The following is a 13,442-nucleotide window of genomic DNA, read 5'->3' on the forward strand; positions in this document are numbered from 1 at the left end:
CATCATGGATCAAATTATTCCTCAGTGAACGCTCCACCAGAGTATTCATCAGCGAGCAAATGGCAGACCACATCATAGCGCCATTAGGTGTCCCACAAGGTTCTTGTTTATCACCCACACTGTACAATACATACACTAAGCCCCTGGTTAACCTGATTGATTCACTGGGGATCATCTACACTAATTTTGCAAATGACACCCAAATACTCATCCTTATCACAGTTGATTACTCTCGGGATACTGCCAAAATTAACACAGTGTACAGCAATATACAAAACTGGATGGCTACCCACAACTTTTCTCTAAATGATGACAAAACCAAACTCTTCATTGTTGGCTCCCCTTTCGGTTGAAAAACCTTGACACCTCCTTTGCTACCTTCTTCATTGATGTCACAATCACCCCAGTCCTAAAACAGGTCAAAACAATGGATGTCCACCTGGAAGCTGATCTAAGCATGTCCAGGCACATAAATACATTAGCATTTACTATTGCTTACATGGCCAGGCTTGTTTCCCTGAGCAGGCAATTCCTCTCATGAGCAACTGCCTCACGCTCGCATGTGCACTTATCCTCTCTAAACTGGATTATCATAATGTTCTACTTATGGGCACCTCAGTATAAAATCTATCCAAACGTCAACTTTTGCAGAATAAAGCCCTACGCAGGTCTCTTGGACTACAATGATTTTACCACATCTCGGCAACTAGGCACAAGCCCACTGGCTACCAATCAAAGCGCGGATTGAAATTAAAACACTGAATATTGCACACAGGTGCATTTACAAAGAGGCACCCCTTTACCTCAACAGTAGTCTCTCTCAGAAATTCCTGTTGTATTCGCTCATGCTCTGGAGCTCTCTCCCAGCAATCATCAGAAATGAACAATCATACACGACTTTCCAAAAGCTTGTTAAAACGTGGCTATTTGACAAGAAAAATTAATTCTTGTATCAAATGCACCTACTACTGCTCTTTACGGCTGTCTGTACCAAACACTGTAATACTGCAGGGTCTGGGCGTTACAAAAATATTATAAATAATCAAAAATAAATAAATAGGAGGTGATACATTGTCTCAATATTGGCGCAATCATTGCACTGCCGTCAAGTCCTTTATTCTCTGTTCATGTTTTACATTTTGTTCTCTAGCCCCAAAGCTCTCGAAAGTTGGGTATGGATTAAAGAGCAGCCGCAGGAACTTAGTATGCCAAGAGAGGCTAGGAAATGTATACAGGTAAAACGGGTGAATCCAAGCTGGTTTTACCACCAACAAACTATTGGAAAATAACCTATATTTATGCACCTATTGTATTGTTATAATCCAATCTAGTTCCAGAAGCTTTTTGTTCGCATTTGTCAGAGTTTCACTCACCGTTTGCAAGGATAGGTCATACTGCAGCAAGCTCTCCTCACATCTGTCAACGCAGGTGTTAAAATATCTGTTGGACTTACTGTCCTTAAGCTGCTTGAGATACCACCAATTTGAATTTTCCTCAGCAGAATCGATTTTCCAAAGAAACGCCACGGTTTTCCATATAATAATACTCTTAAGAAATTGTAACACCAATTTTTATCTTATTGCAGATATGGGGACATTTTTTGGGAAGTGTAATAATAATGCTTTCTTCCAGAAAATACCTTCTAGGCGTGGCCAATCAATTCCTTCTTTTAATAGAAAAATCACAGGCCCATAGAGAATAACCAGAACCACCTTTTCCCAGTAGAATTCAATCACGGGAAGGAGAGAAAAAGGACAACATTTCTAATTGGCCTTAGTTGTTTACGCTGCGTGGGCAGTAATATTTGAATTCTTGCAATCTGCAACCTGTTTTATATTTAGAGCTCTAAATAAACAGAAACCCAAGTATATAAAATTTGACACCTACTCTAAAACTGTATTTCCCAAAAACCATTTAAAGCTGGGATGCAAACGTTTCCTGCTGGGTTGAAATGAAAAAAAACCTTTGTTTTAGCAATATTTATAATCAATCCAGTTCTCTAAGAGTATTGCTCCAAATCCATAAATTGGTGCTGCAAACCTATCATGGTGTAATCCATTAGAACCATGTCATCGGCATATAGAAGGTAGTTAGCCAAGAAGACACCCAACCGAGGAGGAAAGAAGGAAATAGAACTGAAGGTCAAAACAATGTCAGAAATAAATAAACCAAAGAGCTGAGGGGCCAAGAGGCAGCCTTGCTTCAAACCTCGGCAGCTATGAATAGGAGTCAACAACTGTCCACAGCCTTACATGAATCAAAGTATTTGTGTGTATAGCCTTAATCATGTTTAGCAAGTCTAGTGCACAGCACCAAAGCTTGTGACACAGACGATTCCTATCAATGATATCAAATCTATGAAGGCTATATATATCGGCTATAGGGCTGTTTGATTCACAACAAAAGTATCTCTTATTTACCCCTGACCCACTGTGGGTACCCCAGGTGCATGTCAGGGTTACTAAGAGTATCTTCTTTTATGGATAGAAAAGTCCTCTCTAGATGCAAGTCATAGGGAAGGCAGTCTTAATTCTGGTCACTTCTTTGTGAACTGGGCCCTAACTCATGTTAGTGAAAAAGCGACTATGTTCCTGTTTTGATCTTCAAAAATATTTCTCAGAACAACGTAGAATGTTAAAGCCGGACCATCATCTTACTGTCGGAAGGCTGCCATTAAAACATTAAAAACAGATGTTAAAAGTAATTTATCTTTGTTTTATATCCAACGTTAAAATCAGGTGATGGGAATGCAGCCTAACCTACAATGGCGTCCTTTTTTCCTTCTAAAAATGCAGCCCTTCAGATACTTCAGATACTGGTAAAGAAGAATTCTTAAACCATCGTGTAAAACGCACTAAATGGGCATTAAAAAGTGAAAATGGAAGAATGTGCACAATATCTGAGCCAATAACAGATAACTTCCAGTTTCCTATCCTATGCATTACCAGCAGAAGCGACCAATCCACAGCACCAGGAGGATAGCTCACAGATGAAGACCTCACCTCTGACAATGGCCAAGCCATTACTATGCAAGCTTACCTCCAGAGAGGCCGAATTCAGCACTTCAGCCTTCTGAGGATGATGAGTTTAGTACCATAAGTATGGGTAATAAAAACATTTAGTACTTGGGAAGGGGGGTGTGGGGCTCTCCCAGCCAATGAGGAGGCTCAGAACAGGGTCTACACCACAAGATACAGTCCCCGCTCCAAGCCTCTTGAGAGTGCAAGGCCGCCATGTCCCCTCGCTGCGAATCAGATAAGTGCGCTCTGCCCTGCGTCCATAAGAGCCTGAGCTTAGTTGCATGGAAGACGTTTCCATCTGGTGTACCTGCAATCGGTGCGAGGTCATGCCAACCAAGGAGGAGAGCTGCTTCTGCATAGAAAACTCTGGCTGCTCAGCCTACATATTGGAAGAAGGCACACCACTGCTATGCGTTACCAAGCTGCATGACTTCAAGGCAGCCTGCCTCACAAGATCTGTGTTGAGGATTATGATGGTGCTCATGCACGAACTTCACGCAACAGTTCGCCCTTGCAATCCAAGTAACGAGTAAGTGTACTCGAGATTTGATGTCACTTTGACCACTGAGGCTACTTACATATCTTGTTTGTCTCCTATATTCTCATAACTTTGATCTATCACTGCCAAATTAATATAGTCTTGCAATTCTATACATCACTCGCGATTTGGGGAAATCATGCTGGTCATTTTATGTGTCTTTCACGTGCAACTAAGAAACAATATTTCTCTGTTCCCCAAACGTGACGGAACACATAGCTATTCATTTTTGTAACGTGTCTACACTTTAAAGCCCAAGTTGATTGATCCATGAAGTAGCAGTTGTACTGGCAACTATGCAATAGGGTACAAGATTGCATTTTCAACTAAGGTTGGATACACTTTGTGGGATATATTGACCCACTCAATGGCATTGCCCCACAATACTGAGCTGCATTTATTTGCACAGAAACAACCGCAAAAGGGTTGCTCTGGCTCCTGCAAGCGCCATTGCTGCAAAGTGCATTTTGCAACAACAACAAAAATGGCTGCACCGTCCTGCCAAGCACGCATCGGGCAGGATGGAACCAGGGGGCACATTAAAGGAGATTGCCAGTGGGTTCCCAAATAAATAAAAGGAAGAAAGTGGAAAAAGCACTGTTGCTTTGCTGCAAAAGACAAAAAATCCATTGAGAAGAAACCCTTTTTCACCTTTAAAAAAAATTCGGCTTTGACGCTAATTCCCTCTGTTCCTTAAAGCCACTGTGATTAACAAGCCTTACCAAGCCCTGTGTGTTTCTCTGTGCCTTAGTAAAACCAGGCATGATTCTGAATTGACAAGCCCAGTCAAACCAACTAATACATAAAATCAACCGGGAACCTTACTTTTACTCACACGGGAAACACAGTCATTTTCTTTGCAAAAGTATCCAAAACTCAGCTGCTCAGAAAGAGACTCTTACTAGCTGAGCCATGCCTGCTTCAATGTATCTGTGCTTCAGACCAACTTCAGCACTTCAAGAGAATAACTATAGCTGCAGACAGTGTGTGAATCTGCTGGAGATGAAAAGTTGAATTTAAAAAGGAAGGCCAGCTGCACCACGTCTAAAGAAATGGGCTTTTGCAAACTAAAAAAAAGCAAATGCCTGTGTGTGGAACAGTTCACTGGTGAATGAAAGCCTGCCAGTCTTTGGCAATATGAAGGGGTGTGTTGCTGGTGAGATTATATAATATGGGTTATTTTTTTTGCAACCGGATTGCTTTAATTCTGGATCTAAGATCAGAAATTAAAGGCTAAAACAATATTGGCTGGAGTTGCAAGTTAAAAAACAGGTTTTCTGCTTGGAGGGGTGGCACCAAAAGGAGGGCTCTCTCTCAACAGATACTGACAGCCCCTGATATTTACGGGGTTGAACAGACTTTCGTCTCTGCTCGGACCCTGACAATGAAGCTCCCAGAGAAGGAAGCCTGAGGTGTGAAGGGGCAACTTCAATGAAGGGAGAAACCCCCACCATGCTCTGAAGGAAATTACAGTTGGCAGCATTTGAAGTTAAAGAAAAAATGATGACCCAGGGACAAAGAAACTGCCATTTGTTCACAAAGACTATTTCAGGAATAAACTTTAAAGACTCCTATCTCTGCAACAAGACTTTGAACAATTGTAAAAATGTTGCAGTTTAAAAGTGATTTCTTTGTGATTTCTTTTGAGACATGATAGAACTCACTGACACATTAGGGACCGAAAGGGCAAAGTATTGAGGATAAATAGAAAAGTATCAATGCTGCAAACATACATTTTTGTACATACATCCCTTGGGAGAATGTGCATCTGTGTATAAAGTTAGGGAATTTTCGGCCGATTCCCTCATGCTCAAAACTACCAAAATGTGTCAGAAGGGCAAAACAAGGTCCCACAGACTGGAGGATTGGACGGATATGTGCTGCACAAAATATGTAACATGTGTATATAATTTGCCAAGAGATTGCAATGGTGTAAATGTGTGTTTTTGGCAAAATCAGATTTTAAGTAAAGTAAATGTGGGAGTTTTCGGACATTGTAAAACTCACTTCATAAATCTGACATCATTCCCTTGGAAATCCAATCAGTTGAGAGCAAGAGATGAACACCCCTGTCCAACACAAGTAGTTTTGGAGGCGTGCTTAGTTAACCCTGCCCAGCCTCTACTTTGATGATGTCTTTATGCACTATAAATAAGGGTCAGTGACAAGACTCGACACACACACTCTTCCTAATTTCCTGTGCTGCATTCCTGTACCTGTCATCTTCCTGATCCGGACTCCAACAACAAGGCCAAGCAGTGCTGATCCCATTCCCAGCAAGGCCTCCAATAAAAAAAAAAACACTACATTTCCCATTAACAAGGGGAAAATGTTATGTCACACTCTTCAGGCACTGCCTGAGCCAGCTGAGCTAGCCACTTGGTACTGTGATGTCATGCAAGTACCAAGTGGAATGTTGATGTATGAGTGAGAGAAGGCTGTGCTGAGTGTTCTGTTTATGGGTCAGTTGGTCCCTCCCTCCCTGGGTGATGGGTGCCTGTGATCTATCTATCTTAGTATCTATCTTATGTCTTATACCTTATGTCTTTATGTCCTGTAACATGTAACTGAAGAACTGGAAGTAAACTTACTTATAAGCAACCTAACTCAAGTATGGACAGTGCTTTACTACAATGGCGACAACGATCTCTGGAAGAGGAACTCTGGAGAAAGGAAAGCTGGAAAGGAAGGTGACTGCAGAGATCTGCTGCGGGGGGTGCAGGCACTATCAGGACCCAGGAAAGAAGAAGACATCACCGCCCCCAAGTAAGCATACCCATCACCCAGGGTGGATAAGGGAGAAGGAGGACCATAGCAGATTGGACCAGCAGCCCATAGCCGTGGGAGTGCTGGGTCCTGGGGCATAAGAAGTGAAAGGGGTCTATACGAGAAGGGTGACCCTAGAGTGCTGGATTTTGGGATATAATAATAAGAAGATTCGTTGATCCGCTTTAGTAAAAGTGCTCCTGGACTAATTTGGACGGACCAGCAGCCTGCTATCTAAGGGAGTGCTGTATCTGGAGCCATAAGGAACTTAAAGGGACTGCAGAAGTGATGAAAGGCTCGCCAATAAGATGGAAGGGTCCCTTTTAATTTGAAGTGAAGCCTTTCCTTTGTCTGCACGCAGTGAAGGGTCCCATAAACAGAAATGAAGTAAAGAAAGGATAATTGCTTCTTTATGTGCTTCATAACGGAAGGACAATGGACGTAATATATATGTGCCAAGTATGTTTCCTGAGACTGTTCAGTGCACGGATGATCAGTGCTTGGGGAGTTTGAGCGGATCTCTTTTCAGTGGTGCGTGAAGAAACAGCGCGTAGAGCTGAAAGCACAGGAGCTCAACGGACCGTTAGTCTACTAGAGAGCACAGGAGTTTAAATTGGATTTGGATGGAACGGAGACTAGGAAGGGAGAAGCGATCCTGCGTTTCGAGAACGCGCTCTAATTTTACTGTGTGGGGAGGAACGCTGTACTGCTCGGTATGCAGCAAACATCCTCCGCCCGTGAGGGGTACGATGTAGCGAGCGACGTGGCGAAGTACTGTGGAAGGCATCCTTCGCTCATGAGGTCGGGTGCAGGTAACGCCGCTCCGCCTCACTACTGAGGCGCTATGCAGCGGCCAACATGGTGGTAAAATTGTTGTACAATGCTACTTGTATGAGTCTGTATAATGCTTAAATGCATGTTGAGATGGAGTTCATTTCGTTTTGCATTTAGGACAAGAACTTAACTAATGCATTGCTGGTTAATGCTTCATTGGTGTTACAACTGTGAGCATTATCGTGAACTTTAGTGGAAACCGCTGTATGTGAAACACTGGTTTTTGGGCGAGTTAAATTAAGAACTTAATTAATGCAATTTTGGTTGTTGTTGTGCTGAGTATTAGTGTGAGCTTTGGTGAAAACTGTTGTAGGAGAAATGCTGGTCTGGTGAGACTGTGTATGGAATGGGTTAAGTCACTGCAGTTAGAATTTAACCATTTCTTTAATATTTGCAGGTTTATGGACTTTTTACACAGTTTACTGAAAGGTGCATAATTAAATGCAATGTGATACCGTGTGGAGCTCTTTGTGTGTGAATGAGCTAGTGTAACTTATTGAGGATTTTTAGGTTCAAAGAGTTTTATGGACTTTTGGACTTTTAGACATTTAGAATTAATGCAGGACATGGACGAGCAAAATAACTATGTAGGAAATATTTTGCATTTAGGATTAATACAAAACATGGATAAGCAAAAGAACTATGTAGGAAATGTTTATGTTAAATCACCAAGTCTAAAGAAATGTCATTTGTGGTTCATACATGGTACATAAGGTTGACTGTGAATAAGTAAACCTGATGGATATGTATCTGGTTATGAATGATGTGAGCTTAGTTCATGTTCAAATGACTTTGGGTCATTAATCTGTTTGGTAGGTTAGGAGTTAGGACAGTTAGGATTACCGTCCATCTGTGTTGAGATGGGGTAGCGCTTTTGCTTAAATATGTGTATTAGGTAGCGCCCCATGAGATGGAGGAAGCGCTTTTATTTAAATTGATGGTATTGAGGTAGCGCCTCATTTAGGTGTCAATTGGTTGGCAAGGGACACTTGTTTTAAGATGACTAAGTGTTGCTGGGAGGTAGGATCCCTAGTAGTTGTGGATTTTGGTACATTGTATACGGAGGTAGCGCCTTTGTGTGTGAAGGAGGTAGCATCCATAGTAGTTGTGGATTTTGGTACATTGTATACGGAGGTAGTGCCTTTGTTTACTTAAGCATGGTGAGTAAAGTCCTCTTTTGGTTATGGGGACGTGTGAGGTAAATCCTGGGGGTAGCGCCCTTTCAGGTGCTGGAGTGAGTAAGTGGAGAAGTGCACTAAGGTGAGTGGGAGTTGTGGTCGGGTGATTTTAGGAAGATCTTAGGAATAGTATTAGTGCACTGTTAGAAGAAGTCAACTCTTATCTGAAATGGACAGGTGGTTTTGTTGGATGAAGATGTGGTAGTGGTTATCTTAGAATTAGCTGTTGTACTGGTTGGGGACGCCCTCTGGTGGTAACATTGGCTAAACGGAAATATGTTGTCCAAGATGAAGAGTTGCCTTGTAGTTGTTTTCTTTTTGTGTTATATGTAAATCCAGGCCAAGGTACCGCAAGGTCAGGATTATGGGACTCGTCAGTGCTGCCATTGAGTTGAGCGTTTAGTCCAACCCACTGTTTTGTTGGTGGTCTTGGAGATGCCTGGCCAGTATCTTCGAGTTGTTGTAGGATCTGTTTATCTTGGTGTGGTTGAGTTGGGCTCTTCTGGCCTAGTCCTTTTGTTGTATTTGTTTGTTTATTCGTGATGTAGACATAGTGGTGATATTTCAGCAGTGGTTAGCGGTTTTATCAATTCTCTCAATAGGTATGGTGATTCTGTTGTTTTCCTGGATGTCTAGTATTGCGCCAGGATCACAAGCCATGCTTCAGGGTGGCAGCCTGGAGGCTCGCCTGTGGCAGGGGCGGGCGGAAGGATATATGTTATGTTAGCGAGTGTTTGGCTTGTAGGGTAGCTTTAGCCTGGTGTATAGGCTGGCATGTGTCTAGGGTGAGAGTCTAGAGTTTGTCCGTGGCAGGGATAGACAGAAGGTGATTTGTGTTGGTATTGAGGGTGACCTGGATATGTAGGTGAAGTTTGGAATTGCATAGCTGTGGGATTTCTTGTGAAGCTGTATGGTGGATGGTGATGTGACTTGCCTATATGTAAAGTGCTTATTGTTCGTGTAGACATTTCGGTAAGGAGGGAGATGTGTTATGTCACACTCTTCAGGCACTGCCTGAGCCAGCTGAGCTAGCCACTTGGTACTGTGATGTCATGCAAGTACCAAGTGAAATGTTGATGTATGAGTGAGAGAAGGCTGTGCTAAGTGTTCTGTTTATGGGTCAGTTGCTCCCTCCCTCCCTGGGTGATGGGTGCCGGTGATCTATCTATCTTAGTATCTATCTTATGTCTTATACCTTATGTCTTTATGTCCTGTAACATGTAACTGAAGAACTGGAAGTAAACTTATTTATAAGCAACCTAACTCAAGTATGGACAGTGCTTTACTACAGAAAACTGTGGTACCTTTGGCATCCTGATCCAGCCTGGCTTGCTGCCACTCACTGCATGCTGCTGCAATCCTGCTACCCTGATGACCTATATTATCCAGTGACCAGAATTGCCAGTCCAGAAGTGTTACCTGGTAACCAGAACTGCCCAGCTGTTTGCCAGGCACCCTGCCGTGTAGTGAGCAGAACCATTGACTGTCCAAAATTCAAAAACTAAAAAGTGGACTGTGAGTATCAATTGCCACCCCTTCTAAACCCATAGCCTATTGTGTCTTGGTCCTTATCTCACTCACTAAGTCATCCTATCCTTATCCTGATAACTTGTAAAACTGTCAAAATCATTCTTACAACACTGCCATTGATTTCTAGTGCTAGCGCCATCTCTTTAGTAATTTTGTCTTGTGAAATCCTAAACCATTAATCCTATTTTGAGTGATTGGACTGGTTCCGCCGGGGCGGGTGCTGGAGCGAGAGGGTTGAACTCGCAAGTCAACCCTAGAGCTTACTGTGTCCCTCCTTGGTGGCCTAGCCTGAATACTCTAGTGTAGAGTAAAACTATTCTTGTTACAACTGATTTTCTTTCCTTTTTCGCGGCTTCATTTACTCAAAGTGCACCGTCTTAGATCTTGCATATAACTCATTCAATTTCCCAGCTAGAGACTTAATTTCACTTCCATCTTGTACCTGCCATCTATGGCTACACCCCAAACAAAAAACTGCATTGCGATTACAATATTTCATCCATTTTTCAAAGAAACCATTTTAGTAAATTTACACAGAAAATGGAAATATTTGCAAAGTTTCCAATGTGTCATTTTGACTGTAAACTGTTTTAAATCTTCCATTCATTTTTCGAACTGTATGCTCTTGCTAATCAATTGCTTGTGATTGTCAGTACCTTTACATTGTTGCTTTACTGAAGAACTGTATTTGTCTCAAGGTTTTTGCACACATTCCTTATCTCATTCATCCATTTCCGAGTATCATTTTTAACATTGCAAGGGTTCCAAATCTGTTTCTCACTCTTATTTTAGGGGGGAAGTTCGGATTTGAATTTCGTTTTCAGCTTCCTGCTGCTTCCTTATATTCATTCAGAATTGATTATTTGTGAGTTGAGGGACCCTTGCAGAGGGAAATTCTAATGTGGGTGCTATCTGTCTTAAATCAAAAGTGCTCCTATTCTGCTGTGCTGTGTATGTACTCTATTAAAAAGTCAAACCCAGTGCATTGCTCACATTCTCATTTGTAACTATCACTCCATTGGTGATTGCCGCCCTATATTAAAAGTATGTGATTTCTTTTGAATTTTAAATAAATAAATAAATATTACATTTGACCAACCAGCCTGGTTCATGGTCCATTGTGACCCGGGGTATTTGAAAAGGAGGTGTGATATGAGTGGTGGACCATCACATAATTGAATCCACATAAATAAGGATAAAATCACCTCAGTTCGGTGCTACATACTAGGTCGAGACCACAGTGTGCGTGTCGCCTGATTGAAATCCTTAACAAACCTGGGGGCTCGTAAGCTGGGATTTTGGTTTTGGTTGCCATCCATGACAGTCTAACACAGCAGACTAACCTGCAAAGTAGTAATATTTTGTGTGGTTGGAATACTGTCTTACACTGTATAAGTGCCTCCCAAAACAAATACTCTAAGTACCAGGCCTGTGGCTAAAGTTAAAGCTAAATCAACCCCAAAATAGACAGAAAAAGCAACAGAATAGAGGTTACCTGTACATATATAAATTAATTACGAAATGACAGTGGTCGAAATTAACATGGCTAGGGAACACCTTCTGCACAAGTTATTTATCAGATATGGGTGGCCAGAACAGGATGAAAAAGACTAGCTACAAGAAAACACCCAACAGGTCACTGCCATGAACCTGGATACATGGCAGGACAGTGGCCTGTTACACCAAGCTCTGAGCAAGGTATATATGACCCCAAAAATTAAAGAGTAGCAAATCAAAATTGCGAGAATCGTGGCCTACCTGTATCTCCACATGGGAGTGATGTGGGAAAAGCAGGAGGAAAATGAAACTCTAGTGCAGAATCAATCTGAACTTTTAAATAAGATCCAGATTGATTTAAGTTTAACAGAACAAACATTACAAAAGAGCCAAGAGTTGGAGGTAGAATCTGCACATTATGTCATAAAACTAAAAGAGGATTTGTCTCTCCAACAGCACAATAATGCAGATCAAGAGACCCAATTAGAGGCATTGAAAGAGGAGTATGAGGAAAAGGTTGACTCTCTGCTAGAGAGTCAACAGAAGTAAAAACACCAAATACATTTTAATAGAGCCTGCGCAGGGCAGATGTTTACCTACCTTACAAGACCAGATAGACAAATTGAAAAAGGAAAATAATAAATTAATCATGAGAGACCTCCACTCTCAAACAGAATTTGATGAAGAGCACCCGAAATTCAATATCATCATGCAACAAAGGGATGACCTGGCTGAACAGAGAGGCACCCTAAATCAGGAGAAAGATGCCCTAAGCCAGGAAATCAGCAAATTAAAAATAGAGTTACAGGGGAGTGAATTAGCCCTCCAGAAACTCAATACGGTAGAAGGTGCTCTGGAAGAGAACACCCGGACCAACGATGTTAAAAATCAGGAGGTGAGTCTCCTGCAGCAGAAATTGTCTCAGTATTCCCAGACCATATAGGAGACGCAGAGAGACAATGAGGCTCTCTGTGAAAAGAATGATGGGCTCAAAGAACAAGTGGCAGTGCAAGAGCGGGTCATAGAGGCCAGTAAAGCGTTGATAGCTGAACAAAAAGCTCAGATCGTTGCTTCTTATCTAGAAGCAGGGCTGAAAAGGAGCAACTAGCAAGGCTGGAGAAAGAGGGTGCTAGATTTAATTTTAACTGGAGGGACCCCGAACAGGTAGAGAGGGACAGGGTAACGCCTGATCATAGTATAAGGATATCTATGTTAAGGGACTCCAACCCATTTAATGCTGTGAACACTGACAGCTTCATGTCTACCGGTTCACATGAGCAGGGGCGTAGGAGACACAAAATCTGGGGGTACAGGGGCACCTTGGGGACTTTGCTTTTGTGTATGAGGGAAGTCCCCAAGGTGTACTTGAGGGAAGTGACGTCCGGAAGGTCTCCAGAAAAGTGCACATTGTAAGCCCCAGAACGAATATAATATATAAAGGAATTTATTGCCATGTTGTAGGTGCTGACTGGCAAAACGGGGGGGTCAATATCATCTGGAAGTTCGAGGCCCCTTTTAAATGAAATGTTTGAAAGGCCCTTATACTGCCGCTGGGGGACCACCTTGTTTTTCCGGGTTTACCCACTTGGCCCTTAACTTGTACCAGCCTCAAAACCCTTGACATAAGTTGCACCATGTTCCCACTTTCCCTGTGCCCTTCTTCCCCCAGCCGCTCAAGCAGAACCCTTGGGCCGTTTCCATGAGTTTTCAATCATGAGGGGAGAAGCTCCCTGCTGTTTTGCTTCATTATGTTGCCATCATTATGTTGCCATGTACATTTTGCTGCCTCAACTCCCATTAAGGGGTTGTTACTGGTCCGATGCTTTGTTTTTAATGTTCAGGTACAAGGGGTTCAGAGAGTTGTATGTTTGTAGTGATTTAGGAAGGTAGTAGGCTCATTAGGCTATTTCTTCAGGCAGGTTTGGTTACTATTAGGTGAGGTCAGGTCGCTAAGTGGGTATGCAGAGTATCAAGGTGTGTTTTTCCCCTAACATCCCTCTACCTATCCAATTTTGTTACCCTAAACCTCTTCCCAGTTTCCCTACTTCCCCCTACACATCCACAACCTCTCCCTAATCC

This window comes from Ambystoma mexicanum, chromosome 6p (assembly GCF_040938575.1).
Source record: "Ambystoma mexicanum isolate Mex_15411 chromosome 6p, UKY_AmexF1_1, whole genome shotgun sequence".
Lineage (NCBI taxonomy): Eukaryota > Metazoa > Chordata > Amphibia > Caudata > Ambystomatidae > Ambystoma > Ambystoma mexicanum.